The sequence below is a fragment of the Castor canadensis genome, chromosome 6, assembly GCF_047511655.1.
Source record: "Castor canadensis chromosome 6, mCasCan1.hap1v2, whole genome shotgun sequence".
Lineage (NCBI taxonomy): Eukaryota > Metazoa > Chordata > Mammalia > Rodentia > Castoridae > Castor > Castor canadensis.
The window spans coordinates 57,663,463-57,679,070 of NC_133391.1; the positions used below are offsets into that span (position 1 = coordinate 57,663,463).

General features: G+C 37.5%; 1 pseudogene; it reads right to left on the minus strand.

Annotated features, from left to right (window-relative positions):
- Window positions 1-679: 679 nt before the first annotated feature.
- Window positions 680-14,599, minus strand: LOC141424287 (metaxin-3 pseudogene; annotated as a pseudogene).
- Window positions 14,600-15,608: the final 1,009 nt, after the last annotated feature.

Here is a 15,608-nt window from a genome sequence, read left to right on the forward strand (position 1 = left end):
TGAAAAAGAGAGAGAGAGAATTTATTATTTATATTCTCTTGTGGAAAATTTTTCTCATACTTTATTTCTTTGTACAATGATTCATGTAGATAGATAGATAGATTGATATAGATAAATGTCTATATATTAAAGCACAATTAAAAAGCACAGACCTCATTGCTTTTTAGTTAAATACACGCTTTTCAATTGAAATAATTTATATTCTTCCTAGTTCCTAAAATAGGAATCAGATTTCTAAACAGAAAATGTCTCAGCCAGAAAGCCATACATTATGTATTTAGATAGGTATAAGAAAACTAAATTAATAAACTGAAAAATTAACTTGAGTAAATTAGGAATAAACATTCAGAACAGAACTATAGCTTTTTGTCAGCAACATGTGAACCAAAGGCAAAAATCTATTAAGATTAAGGCAGTTTTTTCTGTATGTATACAGTACAATGTGTTTTCCCCCAACACATTCATTTACCATTCACGTTTACTTAAGATGCATTGCCAAACTAGAATACAAGATTCCTAATTAAAAACAAAACAAACAAAAACAGATGTCATAGAAAGTTCCTTTTGTTTTAGAGTTTTCCATATACCTAGGAGCAGTATTTTCTTTTTGCCTTCATATCCTCAGTGTAAGAAATTACCTAGACAATCATAAGACTTAGGCTACAAAACATGCTGACTCTCAGGGTGATAGCTGGTGTAAAGAATTACTCTCTTCTTCTGGAGTTAATCTGAGTGTTGGCAGTTTCTGAGGAGGAAGCTGAGGGCTTTGGTGAAAATTGTCATCCATCTCCAAGACTAAGCCTAATATAACAGTTTAGGATGTCATCACAAAAGTGACAGAGGTTGGAGAGCTGTTTCAGATGTTCTTGTAACTGAATGTTAGGAAACCATACTTAATAAAGAGGTGTAAGAAAACAAAACACATAGGTATCCAATGTAGAAATCTTATCTCCAAAGAAAAACTGAGCAGTTCCCAGTGTGTTTCACAAAAGATTTAGGCAACCTTGGCATCTCTGTATATCTGTGCTTCCACTTGTACATGATAGAAGGGAGGCTCTCCTGTTGTCAGAAGAATCCTATTTGGTGCTCCCCTAGACATCCTTCCAGGAAGGATTAAACTCAAGGGAAAAGGAATTCGTGAAGCAAGCCATGGCTTTGTACCAGTAAAGTAATTGCCACCCTCAACCCAGAATGTGTGAAGCACAACAGGGAGAAGGTTCTCTTCAAGGAGAACAATGTAAGCCAGTGTACCCACCCCTTGCTTTATGAAGAACTCATAATCAGCATTATATTTGTTTTCTTAAAAGAATTAGTATTTTTGCAGGCTGAGAAACTGGTACATTACTTCTTGGTCATCAGAAAGCTGTGACTACATGATATGCTTTTTATGTAAGTATAAAAAGGTGCTGTCTATCACATTGAGTTTCAAGGGTGCCCAAACAGTTAGCAGTAAAACATTTTAGACTGAGTACATAATGCAAATGTGCAGAGAAGCTTTCCTTCATGGACCCACACCCAAGGACAGAGATAGCAGACACCCAGGCCAGCTCCCTCCTCTGCTCTCAGTCCCAGATTGTGCTCCAACTTCCTGACTTTCAGAGACCATGTTCCCCCATGGGTCCTGGGGATGCCATGCTGAGTGGGTTTTTACATCCACCACCCAAATGGCTTTGCAAGCTAAGAAAATGTGAAGCCAGACAGAGGAGCCACGATGCTTCCTCCAGGCCAATGCAGGGTCACAAGCCAGGCTGTGACCCACTGACAAAATTGAGCTCAAGGCAGGCACTGACCAGAGTCTCAGCCTGCCATGATACCACAGTGCTGTGGGGAAATGCATGAAATGGCTATCTTTTTCATATCATATTTTTTCTTGAAACTTCCACGTATACTAAGAAACACTAAGTGGTAACAATTAAAATCAGAGTCATTTCTCAACAGAGTTTTGTTACTGCTGGTATTCTTATTAATCTTTGTTTATGTCTTCCCTGGACTAATTCTTTTAGATCTACATTATTTTCATGTACAACCGTGATAGTCTCCACTTACTTAGTTAGTGACCAATTAATGATTGCCCAGGGAATTGAACACAAACTTGAACCAGTTTGTCTTCCAACCTTTGTTGAGGGTCTTTTGGGTGTACTGGTAATTCCCTGGGTGCTCTGAAAATTTACAACTTTCTTAGTCTTCACTTCCTGCTTGCATAGAGCCTTAAATACAATCAAAGCTATGGGTTGGCACGTTTTAAAGTCTCTCTGTGCTGTGCACACAATTCTATGGCTGTGTGGGGCATATTAGATCCCCAGAAATATGTTGCAGTTTCTCAAAGCCTGCTGCAGACAACGCATTTCCCAGTTTTCCCTTTTCATATTTTTGTTTGTTTTTTTCTATTTTACTAGGATTTATTTGTTGTACAGGGGAATTCATTGTGACACTTTCAAAAAGCCTTATATTTTACAATAAAAGCACAAGTCTATTCCCATTCCACTTAATGCAATTGCAAGAGTTCTGTTTCATATGTATATGTATATGAAGCTTGTCAACCACATTCCCTCACCTTCGTCTCCCTCATTCACCACCCACCTCCCACAGGTACCCCCATACACAATGTACCTATTTCACAATCCTGGCTTTTTTTTTCATTAATTTTTATGATCATCTAATAGATTTTTATTATTATTTAATTTTTAATTTAAGTTTATAGTTTTTGCATTTACTTACATGTGTATACATTATTTAATCCCCCTCTACCTCCAGACAGACCCTGCTCTGCCCTCTTATTCCCAATTTTGTAGAATAAAAAGCATAAAAGATAAGAAAAACAGTGTTTTTGCTCGTTTGTGATAAACATACCTATAGAGGGAGATTCCTTGTGATATTTCCAAGCATATATATGTTACCACCCAAACTGGTTCATCTCCACCAAACCTCTTCACTGCTTCCTAGTCCCCTGCCCATAGTGGCCCCTGCCCATTGAAGATTACTACATTCATTCCTATACAGTGAGCACATCAACCACATTCAAGTATTTGATTTCCTTCCCATTCCGTATCCCTCCAGTCTCCCCTTATTGTGTGACCCATGTCTACTAATGTTACTGCATTAGTTTTACATCTATAATCTGCATATGAGGGAGTACATGCAATTTTTATCCTTCTGAGCCTGACAAACTTCACTTAAGATTATACTCTCCAGTTCCATCCATTTACCTGTGAATGATAAAATTTCATTCTTTGTGGCTGAATAAAATTCCATTGTGTATAAATACCACATTTTCTTAATCCATCAGTACTGTGGAATCTTGGTTGCTTCCATAGCTTGGCTATTGTGAGTAGTGCTCCAATAATCATAGGTTTGCAGGTGCCTGTGTAGTAACATGAGTAACACTGCCACTTTTATTGGTATGAAGTGACCACCTTTGTCTCATTTGACCAATGTAGGTTTGAAATCTGCTTTGTCTGATATAAATATTGCTTCTTCTGGCTGTTTTTTGGGGCCATTGACTTGGTAAATTTTCTTCCAGCCTTTCACCCTAAGCCAGTGTTTATTTCTGTCAATAAGATGGGTCTCATGTAAACAACACATTGTGGAATCTTCCTTCTTAATTCAGTTTACCAAACAGGGTCTTTTGATGGGAGAGTTGAATCCATTGACATTCACTGTTAATATTGATAGGTATGTGGTGATTTTATTTTTTTGTGGTTTAAGGATTTGATTGTGGGCAGCCAAGTCACTGCTACTCTCTGATTACTTGTCTTTTCTTCTCCTGCATTTTAATACTTCCAGTCCACTCATGGTTTTCTTTGCTTTCATCTTCTGTGTGAAGATTTCCCTGTAGAATCTCCTGTTGTGGTGGCTTGGTGGTCATGTATTGTTTTAGTTTCTGTTTACTGTGGAAGGTTTTGATTGCTTTATCAATTTTGAATGATAATATTTCTGGGTAGAGTTTCCTTGGGCTGAAGTTATTTTCTTTCAGTGCCAGAAACACCTCACTCCATGCCTTTCTTGCTTTTAAGTTTTCTGTTGGGAAATCAGCTTTTATTTTGATAGGTTTACCTTTATATGTTATTTTTTCTCTCTTGCAGCCTTTAATATTCTTTCTCTATTCTCTGTGCTTGTTGTTTTAATGATAATATGCCATGAACAGGTTCCATTTTGGTCAAGTCTGTTTGTGTCCTGGAGGCTTCCTTTACCTGAGTGAGCAAATCTTCCTCAAGATTTGGGAAATTTTCTATTATTTTATTGAATATATCATGTATTCCTTTGGCTTGCACCTCTTCTTCAAGGCCCATGATTCTCGGGTTTGGTCTTTTGATGGAGTCGGTGAGTTCTCACATATTCCTTTCACAGCTCTTGTGTTCCTTGGGCTAAGGGTTCTTCCACTTTTTCTTTACTTTCTATATTATCATCGAGCTCTGCTATTCTGTCTTCCACTTGTTCTAGTCTGCTGGAGTGGCCTTCCTCTGTGTTTTTTGTTTTACTAAAGGGATTTTTATTTACATGACTTCTGTTTCATTCATTTTTCTGAGGTTTTTCCATGTCTTTGTTCAACTCCCATTTTATATCTTGTGTTGTCTTCTTTGTTTCATATATCTTTTTTATATATTGTCCTTTGTTTCACTTTGGTATTTATGGATGTCTTCTCTAGGTTCATTTATTTGTTTCTGTTTCTTCTCGTGTTATTTATTTGTGTTGTCTTGAAATTTCTTGAGTACATCTTATACCTTCTGATTAACCATGTCTAGTATCTTCTCCATGAATTTCTCAGTAATCTCTTCCATGATTCTTCTTTGAGGGATTTCTTTGTGGGCCTCACTGGGCTCATTAGTGAAATTTAACATTGTTTTGTTGTGGTCAGGAACTTGGTGTCCATTTTCTTCATTTCCCACTATATCCTCTATTAAATTGTTTTGTTTTGTTTTGTTTTTGAGGAATGTGGTTTCCTTCCATCTTTTTCTCCCCATTTCTCCAGTTGCTGCTGTGCAACTATGTCCTTGATTGGCTAATTGGTGGTTTTAATTATCTTTATTCTTTCCCGGGTTTAGGTTTTGTATTTTGACTGATTTGATTGTTAGCTAGGTTGATATGCTCTTTCTGTCCCTTGTATAGAGTTTTAAATTAGCAATAGCAAATTCACAGATTTAATGCCAGACAATTTGTTTAAATATTATATAAAAATGCTTTGGTGATAATATCTATAAACAGTGGGATTTGGGGGATTGTTATGATTATTAAGCTACATATAGAAATTTGGGTAATTAGTAAAGGTGGCACTAAAAAGGTGGGAAATAAAGGGGGTGGGTGGGAGAAGAGGTATAGGGTCTGATGTGTTTTGTACCCTGTGTGTATGTTGAGGTATATTTCCACTGTTATACTGGAAGGTGCGTGTGAGAGGTATTGCAGGGGGCCAGTGGTGTGTATGTTTGCTATAGTAGGCTAGTCAGTGGTGGTGAGTGTGTAAGAGGGAGGGGTAATGTGGTGACAGGTTGGGGAAGGATAGTTGGGGGAGGCAAAGATTGGTAGAGAGTGGATGAGAAGGAGCAGAACTATTAGTTGGGAAGGATAAGAATGGATTGTAGCACAAGAAAAGCAGGGAACATGAAGGGGATAAGAGTAGGGATAAGAAAATATTGATGGTAAAGTTAATAATGCAAAAAATAATAATAAAGATAAAAACCAGGTGTGCCAACAAAATAAAGTTCAGTCTGCTTGGTAAAAGTTTTCAAGTTACTCCTTTGGTGTCCAATCATGATATTGGCTCTTTTTATCCTGGGTTTGTAGGGAATGGGTGGAAATGGTTGAAGGAATTTTTAAAATTTTTCCCCACTTTCCTTTGTCTTATAGGCTGTCCATTACAAGCAGGAACTCTGAAGTGTTCTCACCAGGTGGCTGGCATGTGAGCAGTATTTGATTCCTTCTGTCTAAAGGGCAGGTTGCAAATGAGGTCTGAGTTAACTCATTTCCAGTCCACGCAAAGTGGTCAGAGCTCTTGTTTTCACCAAGCAGCAGCTGCATTGCCCTATAGCTGCAACTCTGTCTGATGGTCTCTTCCTCCAGCAAGGTGTGGCAATTCAATTTTAAGTACCTCCCTCACTCTCACAAGACCAGCTCAGGGATCCACCACTGGCCCCATTTTGGGAGGTTGGCTTGTTGCCCCACTCCTGCTCTCAGCTTTTGTGCCTCACCACACCTCTGCTAGGTGCTAGTTTTGCTCCTATGGGATGCTGGCTCCCATCCCTGCTCTCAGACTTTGTTCCTTTTCCCACCTTCATTCTCATCCATTACCACCCCCAAATACTTGTTTTCCAGGAAGAACTGATATCTGTGACTACTTCCAGCTTTGTATTCTGTTTCACATGGTATATAGCTTTATTTTTATTTTTCTTATAATTATGTTGTTGTACTGGATTTGCATAGTGACATTTACAAAACTGTTTGCAATATAAAATAGTTAAATTCACCCCTGCATTATTCCCCTTTATCCCCAATCTCCCAATTCTTAGAATACTTCCCATAGGTCTCATTTTTCCATTGTCATAAATGAGTACATAATATTTCCACCATATTCAACTTTCCACACACTTTCCTTACATCTTTTCCACTCCCACTTGTATTAACCCTCAGACAGCACCTGTTTTACCTTCCTGTCCTCTGGTTTTGAAAGAAGAGATTTGTTTCTTTAAGATACCTATACAGGGAGTTGTTTCATTATGACATTTCCATGCATATATGTATTATAAACTGAAATGGTACATTCCCTCTGCTTTTCTCCTTTCTACCTTTGTACTCTTCTTATAGTGATTCCAATAAGTTAAAAATTCCATATTCATCATTTTATAGAAAGTACATCAATCATATTCACCTTCTTTACTTCCTTGTTTTACACTCCCTCTTCCATTAGTGACCTCCCCCTAGCATGACCTGTTTTTCATTCTTTTCCTTCATTGTTTAGTTGTCTGTTCACTGTTCACTGGGATTTTGCATTGGTATTTACATCTGTACATGCACAGTACTTAAGGCAATGTAAGACCCTCTACTGCACTTCCTCTTCCTTTTCCCGTATTCTGCATTGTTTTCAGAAAAGTGGTCAATGTTTTTCAGCATGTTTCCTTTGCCTTGTTCTTACATAGATGTGATGTACTTCGTTATTAATTGCTATCTTTCTCAGCTTCTTTGCCTCCTTTCTTCGTCTGCTCTACAAGTCCAAGTTTTGCATACTATTTCTATGTATGTTTCTACATATATATAATATTGCTTTTATTTGTATTGATCTTTATTCCACATATGAGAGAAAACAAGTGGACTTTGGCTTTCTGAACCTGGCTAACCTCACTTATAATGATGTTCTTCCTTAGCAAGCATAAAGCCCTGAGACCAAACTCCAGTACCATCAAAAAATAAAAAAGATGAACCTCTCTGGTCCCATCCCTTCACCAACAAATGACAAAATTTCCTTTTTCTGGGGCATATCAACTGTTTCCACAATAGTTGGCTATTGTGAATAATGCTGCAATAAGTATGGGTGTGAAGATGTCTTCATTGTAATCTCACTCACATTCCTTCAGATATATCCCTAGGAGTGGTATTGCTAACTGTAATCTTAATTTGGTTTTGATTTGTATTTCTTAAGGTCAGAAATGTTGATCATTTTTTCATTTTTTTTTTGTCGTTTGGACTGCTTTCTTTAAAAAAACTCTGTTCAGTTCATTTGCCCATTTCTTCATTGGATCATTGATTTTTGTGAGGAGTTTAGTTTTTTGAGCTCCTTGTACTTTCTGGTTATTAATCCCTTGTTAGATATGCACCTGGGAAAGATTTTCTTTGGGACTACTTCTTTCATCTGGTGACCATTTCTTTTGTTTGTGAGAAGCTTTTTAATTTCATGTCCTCCCATTTGTCAGTGTTTTCTCTTAATTTGTAAACCATTAGAGTTTTATTTAATAAGTTCTTGCCTATGTCTAGTAGTTCCTTTGTATTCCCTACTCTTCTGCACTTGTTTCAATGTTTCAGGTATTACATTAAGGTCTTTAACCAACTTTGAGTTGATATTATATAGGGTAAGAGTCACAGAACTAGTTTCAGATTTCTGCATGCTGATATCCAATTTTCCTAGGAACATTTCTTGGAGAGGCTGTATTTTTGCCATTGTGTGTTTTTGGCACCCCTTCTAGTGCTCAGGACCCCACCCAGGTCTGTTAGTTTCTTTGTAGCTCAGGTAAGCCCAAGTCCTCAGACATCTTGTCAGAATCCCGAGTTTGGGGATCCAGGGTGTGCCCAGTCATACTCAAACTGAGCCCCCAAAACTCCCACTAGTGAGACAGACGCTCACTCTGCAGAAGTAAAGAAATGCTAAAAAGTAGAGCACAAATCAATATGTTGGAAAGAAAAGCAAAAGGAAAACTAAACAAAACAAAAACTGTTTCTTTGAAAAGGTCAATAAATTTGATAGACACCTAGCCAGACTAAACAAGGAAGAAAAGAAAAGAAAAAAAGAGACACAAGAAACATGCTGCCAATATGAGAAATTAAAGAAAGGATCTTACTATTGATTCTATGGACATTAAGGGAATAATAAAATGTAATAATTAAATAATGAGCTACACTCCACTCTGAATAGCAAGTTTAAAATTTTTTTCTTTACTTCAGAACTTCATGTACAGATATTATAAAATGCACATACACTGGGGATTTTACATAGAATAGGATATGGAAATAATATTTAAGGGCAATTAGGAGAACTGGAATTGTCCAGAGAAGTTCTGAGGATCATTCTTCTTTAAATGTTCTTGATTAATTCCCCTTGAGTTCTTCCTTTGTGAATATGTGGAAATTCTCACCAGGCTGCACTATGGCTAGCTCTATGTTAGTTGCATTCAGGTTCTACTCCATTACTTGATTGAGGATGAAGACTTCATGACTTCTTTTGGAGTCATAGACTGGAAATCCAGCGGGAAGGAGATGAGCCACTAATTATAGATAATGCCTTCTTTCTTCAAAGCATTTTCTGTTTTCTCTCTTGTGGTAAACTTTCCACAAGGATAAATAGCTTGTTTTTAATTCTGGAGAAAATAAGCCCTATGTGATCCTGAACAACATAAAAAGGAAGAAATAGAATAGAATATGAAATTAGTCATAGAAGAAGACAAGAGCCCCACAAATAATGATTTTTAAGTCTTCATTGTACAAACATGAACCTGTAACAAACTGAGATTATTTTAAAATCAGTAAATGAATTTTAGTAAATAAGAAGAAAGAGCAGGGGCTTATCTTACTAGCTTTTAAGAAATAATTAATTTTATTAGTTAAAGAAAAGCTCATATCATATGGGAGCAGGAACAAATAAATAGGCCAGTAAAATAAAATGAGGTATGGGTGTGTGTTGAAAACTGACATGTGAAATTCATACCCAATACAACGGAGAAATGAAAAAGTTCTTTCATCAGATTATGAAGAAAAGTGGTTCACTAGAAGTACATAAATGTGTCCCTTCCTTATGCCTATACATAGGTAGATAGGCACTAGGTAAGTAATACAGCTAATGGAAGAAATTAGAGGTAAATATATTGGTGATTTGTTGGGCAAAGCCTTTCCAGACAAGACCCAAACTAGAAGATGAAAAATGGGTGTTGACAACAGAGAAAACATGGAGAAAAATCAACAATGTCTGATCAGGGTAAGGCATTAGAGATAAGTAGACAAGATGCTTGCAGTATTCACAACCCACAACTCAGGGATGCTGATGTGATTCTGTGGTAGAAAAATAATCAAAATATTGAAAATAATGAAGGCATATTTAAAAAGTTATAATTGAAGTGGTAGAATAATTGAAAAAGCAGGCATGGAGCATGAGTTAGGGGTTAAAAATGATGAGTCCCAGAATCCAGAAAACATACTAAAATATTCCCAAAGTCACTTGTAGCCAAGGATATGGAAATTTTTAACAAGAGTTCATATGACCTTATTATGTGACAAAAATTATGAGAACAAATGATGCCAAATTTTGGCAAGTAATGGTCCACTGATGGTGGGAGTTCCATTCTCAAAACTCTCTGAAGATGCTCAAAATAATTAGGTATATGTTTGCTCTATGACTCATTGATCCCATCTAAGAAAAGTTTTTAATGGGTTCTTAATGGCCTATTAATTGAAAGTATTCTCTGTGACATTGTTATAGATCATGGAGAGTGGAACTCAGGGAATGAATACATAGAACATGATAGATGGATTAATATGCATCAAATACATACAAACAGAACTAACCATGTGTAACAATATATTCATATAACTTCATTATATAGAAATATTTGTATTTATTTTTATACAGCTAAATGTTATATTTATGTAAGGCAATTTGTATGCTCACCAGAAATTTGTAAAAGAATTAAGGAAAGAAAAAGACTCACAACACAAGGACAATTTTCCTTGTAATCATTTTTAATTAGAACAAAGACTTAATAAAAGAAAAAAAACAAAGACTTAAGGTCAGAGTGCATATGAGTAAGAATATGAAGATATAACTACAATGTACGAAGAACTAAGGTGTAAGATAAGCTCAACTCCACCTCTTCTTGGACCAACAGATGAATAAATAAACAAATGCTACAAATTCATAAGTAAAGCAGGAATATTTAATTCCTACGCATGAGAATTACATAACTCATTTATTAAAAACATTTTAAGTCTGTTCTGTGAGGTCTAGTACCTTAACAAAGCAAAAAAATTATTTTGTTTAAAAAACAATTTGGCTTCCTAGTACTGTTTTTGTAGATATTATCATAAGTGATTGTGATCAGGCTCATTTGGAAGGTTTTCAAAAGAGAATTGCAAATTTCTTGCTCAGGACCACTGAAGAGCAAATAGCTCTATTAAAGACTTTGTTGGATGGGTTTTTGATTCAGTTCTTGTCTTAGCTGATATTGTATGTGGATTCTATGAAACAGATAAGGAGAGGACTGACTGACTGCCAAGGCTCCTCCTTGTTTCCTCTGAGTTTTAGTGGATATTGCTCTGTGCTCCAATGAGAAAAATACATTAATTGCTCAATTCAAATTTTTCTGAATGAAATAAAAATATATTTTCTAAAAGTCAACATTCTCTAAGCAGCAAAAAATATTTTGCTAAAACAATAATTAATGTATGTAAGTGTGAGATAAGAGTATAAAAATTTTTTTCAATCCTGAGAATGACTGGAGGAAACTATTTTCAAGATTTATTCCTGCCCAGTTGGGGCTTGTTATTTTTTTGAAGAAAATGTGTGAGTTTCATCACTAGTCTTATTTTTATACCTTCTGTAGCATTTCAAGCATCTGGAAAAATTGCAAAGCCTATTGCAGTGAACAGTTGGAGAAATTTTACACAAAAAGGTTTGGCTTCTCTCCTTAGCAATGAGGTGATAAAGAAGTTACAGGTGAGGAAGTGGATTGAAAGATTGAAATGGAAAGAGACATAGAAAGAAAGGCTATGATGTCACAACTCTTCAAATAAGGTAGGTATCAAAACCTTTCTAGACCAGTTTTCTCATATTGTTCAACCAAAAAGGCCCAGGAAAAGTTTGCACTCAATTATCAACCCATAACTGCAAACAGAAAGGTTAGAAAACTGTCTTAAGCCATTGACCTAACTAAAATATTATAAAACTCATGAAAGACAAATAAAGTGGAGCCAAGCTATTTGCTGCTTGTATACCAAAGGTTTATGCAATAAATCTATTTTTAGTGGTGAAGAAAGCTGTTGTCCAGACCACTAAAGGAATACAATGCCAATGTGTAAATAAGTTAAAAAAATTCACCCAAGGAAAAAGCATAGATAATTAAGATAGTTTCCATTTCCCTATGAAAGAGTCCATCTTCCTCAGATGGAATATCAGTACTGGATTATGTGATGGACACTGGGGTGGGCAAAAACAGCGGTTTATGTTGTTAAATTTTCTTTAATTTGTTGAGAAAGAAATAATATGCTGAGGAGAATGGAATATTTATGCAGCAGAAAAAAAGTAAATTAGATGCTAAATGTACCATGATTTTTTTCCTGTCTAGAGAAAGATAGATGAGCTTCCAAAACTTAGTTCTGTAGTTAGGAATCTCTGCCTCTCACTGCTTAAGAAATGCTGAATTTTCAATAATTTGTCCCTAACATCAATTCATGCACAGCTGGTATATCTCATTCTTTTCAGGCTTGTGAAAGAACAATTTTCCTGGACCTGTGATTTAAGAAAAAAAGGATGATCCTAGATCTGTTTGCTCTATCGTGGGAACTTTGAGTTTTGTATAAGACAAAAACAAGAGGCAAAATCAAGTCCCAAAAATGAGAATCAAGCCCCATGCAGAGATGAACAAAGGGATTTTATGTTTCACTGTGTCTGTGGATCATGTCCTAGAAGTCATACAAATTAATAGAAGCAAAGAATGCTGACAGTCACAATACCTTAATACTTCCTCCTTCTGCCATTTCCTTCCTTTTCCCTTCTACCCTCACCCTCTTGCCACACGCTTCCTGCCCTGCTAAGGCAGAAGGCATAGGTACTAGGGGCAGTCCTATTAAGACATTTCTGCACACTATGTTCCCTTCAGCTACAGTAGTGGTCCACAAACCAAGCTCAGGCTTTGTTCTCATTCATCATCTGTGAGAGGACCACTAGTTCAACAAGGGGTACCATGGGGGTTTGGGTTACTTGCACACATGGAGCTTCTTGATAGCTCTCTTTCTCCCCTGAATTCACTCCAACTAAAAGTTTTTCCTCATGCCACACATTTGCTTTGAGCTTTGTCTATACTGCACACTGCCATTTTAAATATTTTTTTCTTTAAAAATTGCTCTGTTTTGCATTCTAAACCATTTCTGCAATGTGTTTGAATAGATGGGATTATTTTGGAAAATTTTCCTTTTTTTTTTTTTTGGTTCTTACTTGGTAGTACTAGCGTTTGAAGTCCTGGCCTTAAGCTTTCTAGGCAGGCACTCTTATTACTTGAGCCATGCCCACAGTCCTTCTGCTGTAGTTGTTTCTCTGAATAGGGTGTCCAGTTTTTCCCAGGTTAGCCAAGACAGTGATCTTCCTTATGACTACCATATGCTGGGATGAGAGGAGCACACCACCAAACACTTGGCTTATTGGTTGAGATGAGGCTTGATAAGTTTTTGTCCAGGCTGGATTTGAACCATAATGCTCTGAATGTCAGCCTTCCAAGTAGCTGAGATTAAAGAAGCATACATTGCCCTGCCTTATTTTTGCCCCTGATGCTTTATTTTATAAAACTATTTATCTGGTTAACTAATTGATCTTTCAACCTGACTTATGCAAGGTTAACATTCCTAAATAATTGAATAAGTTATCTCCTAAGGACTAAGTGCATTTGGCTACATAACCACAATATCATTATTATACACCCAAAATTGATTTTTCTTTCCAACACTCAGTTTTCTTCAAATAGTCCCAAGATAAGCCTTCTACATGCTTAGTTGTTTTGTTATTGTTGTCATTCTATGGATTGTTTTGCTTTTGTGGAAGTAGTGTTTGAACTCTGGTCTTCATGCTTTTGAGTCAGGGGTCTGTTGTTTGAGCCATGCCTCCAGCTTAAGTGATGATTTGGGTTTCAGGTTTTGTTTCTGTTCTACTACCCTAGACTGACCTCAAAATTGAGATTCTCCTGCTTCTGTTTCCTGAGTGCTTGGGTTACATGTGTGTACCACCACACCTGGCCTGAATTTGCCATCACACAGTAGAGGTCTCAAATATATATATTTGTGCAAAAAATGAGGCCACCTGGATCCCTCCCACATATTTCACTGGGTCTGGGGTTCTCAGTAATCTAAGAGCTCTCTGATCTGCTACTGTTAGGTTCGAGATGATATTCTCCATGGAATGTGGAAAATCCTTTAAAAATCAGGAAGATGCTTTGATGAGGCCACTGGTGAGTGAGGACCAAGGCTGAGCACTCCTAAAAGGGAGACTGGGAAAGTACAGAAGAGCCAAGCCCTAGGCAGCTGACTTCAGAGGATTAGGTCCAGGACAAGGACTTCCAGCATTCATAACTTTTTGTCCTGGCAACACAGTATATGAGGTTTCCACTGAGCACACGGTATGTACTCACTTCTCAGGACAAGAGCAAAACAGGACATTACCAAGTCACAGCCATTAGTTGGGGAGCTATCTAGTTATTGAGATAGTGCTCATGATGTGAAAAACATATCCATCACTGCTGGGGGCTAGTGTAATATCAGTAGATACCTATAAATGTGAGGACAAAGAGGATGTCCTCAAACATCAGCAAAGGCAAAAGGCAGTTTAAAAAATTGTCCCTGTGCCTGCCTTGAGGATCTATGGATGAAGACCAAGAAAAGAGTTCAAACATGGAAAAATAGGAAACTTGAATGAGACTGCTGGAGAGTGAAATGAGCTACCTGCTTGAAATTGAAGGTGCCTGAGCACCAGGATTCTATGTTGTCTGTGGTCCTTAATGCCTAAAGTGAGTTCATCTGTAAAGGTTTTCTCAACTGAGTCTCTGCCTCAGAAAAAACTTTTTTAATGTCCACTGGTATGTTGATCCACCTACCTGTCTTCTCTGGGTGGAAATCTAGACACAGTTGGGTTCACACCTTCCACCATCCTGTCGTAGGCTAGGCCTGGCACACCAGTGTCCCACCTTTAAGGATAGAGAGCCAGGTTCACACCTGGCCCCTCCTTCCAACTAGTTGTTTTTGCATTGGTTGTAGGGCATCCAGTTTCTTTCCCACACTCCTGGTTTGCTCACTAGGAATTATCCTTTCATCTCTCAACCAGGAAGTCCCCACTTTTACTTGCCCAATGAGCTGTATTAACCTGAAAGAGAGTTCCAACATGAAACTAACACACTAACATAGAGGATTGAGAATTGCAAGAAGGGGAATGACAAAGAATGAAATGCAGTGCAGGTATGGTTGTTCACACCTGTAATCTCCACACTTTGGAGGCTAAGGGAATTGCATCTCAGGTCCAAGTCCAGCCTGAAACATGTAGCCAGACCCACTCTCTCAAACAACTAAGAAATCAAAGACAGCTCACCCAAGCCTGAGTAACACAATGGAATCCAGAGAAAATCACCAATGTATACAAAGAGAAAAAATCATCAGTTCACACACAGGTCTATATGAACATATGTAGGTACATGCACATTCATAACACTGGGTTCCTGTGGAGGTTTTTGGAGAGGGGCTTGACAAGCTGCTTAGGATTTGAAAACCTGGAACATGGAGGTGTGGGGATATCTCTAATGTTGGAAACTAGAGCCTGGCATTAGACAAAGGGCTCAAGAGTATCTCTCAGGACCAGGGCTAATCCTGGCTACTGGGGAGGGATTTAGCACAAAGAGTACTTGCCATCATCCTCCTGGTAGCAGATTCACAGGTAGAGAACTTCCCACTCTTATGAACCTCTCCCTTGAACAAGGAATCCTAAGAGAGTGAAATTACACACACACAGGCATACAATATAGGGTGGATTTTTGTGCAGGTGAGGGAGGACCTATTCCCAGAGCCACATAGAAGCATACACTGCAGACAACAGAAGAAAGACCCAGAGACTATTTTGGGATGAGGCATCTGCTCTTGCTGATTGTGGAGCTTTGCCTCTATGTGTG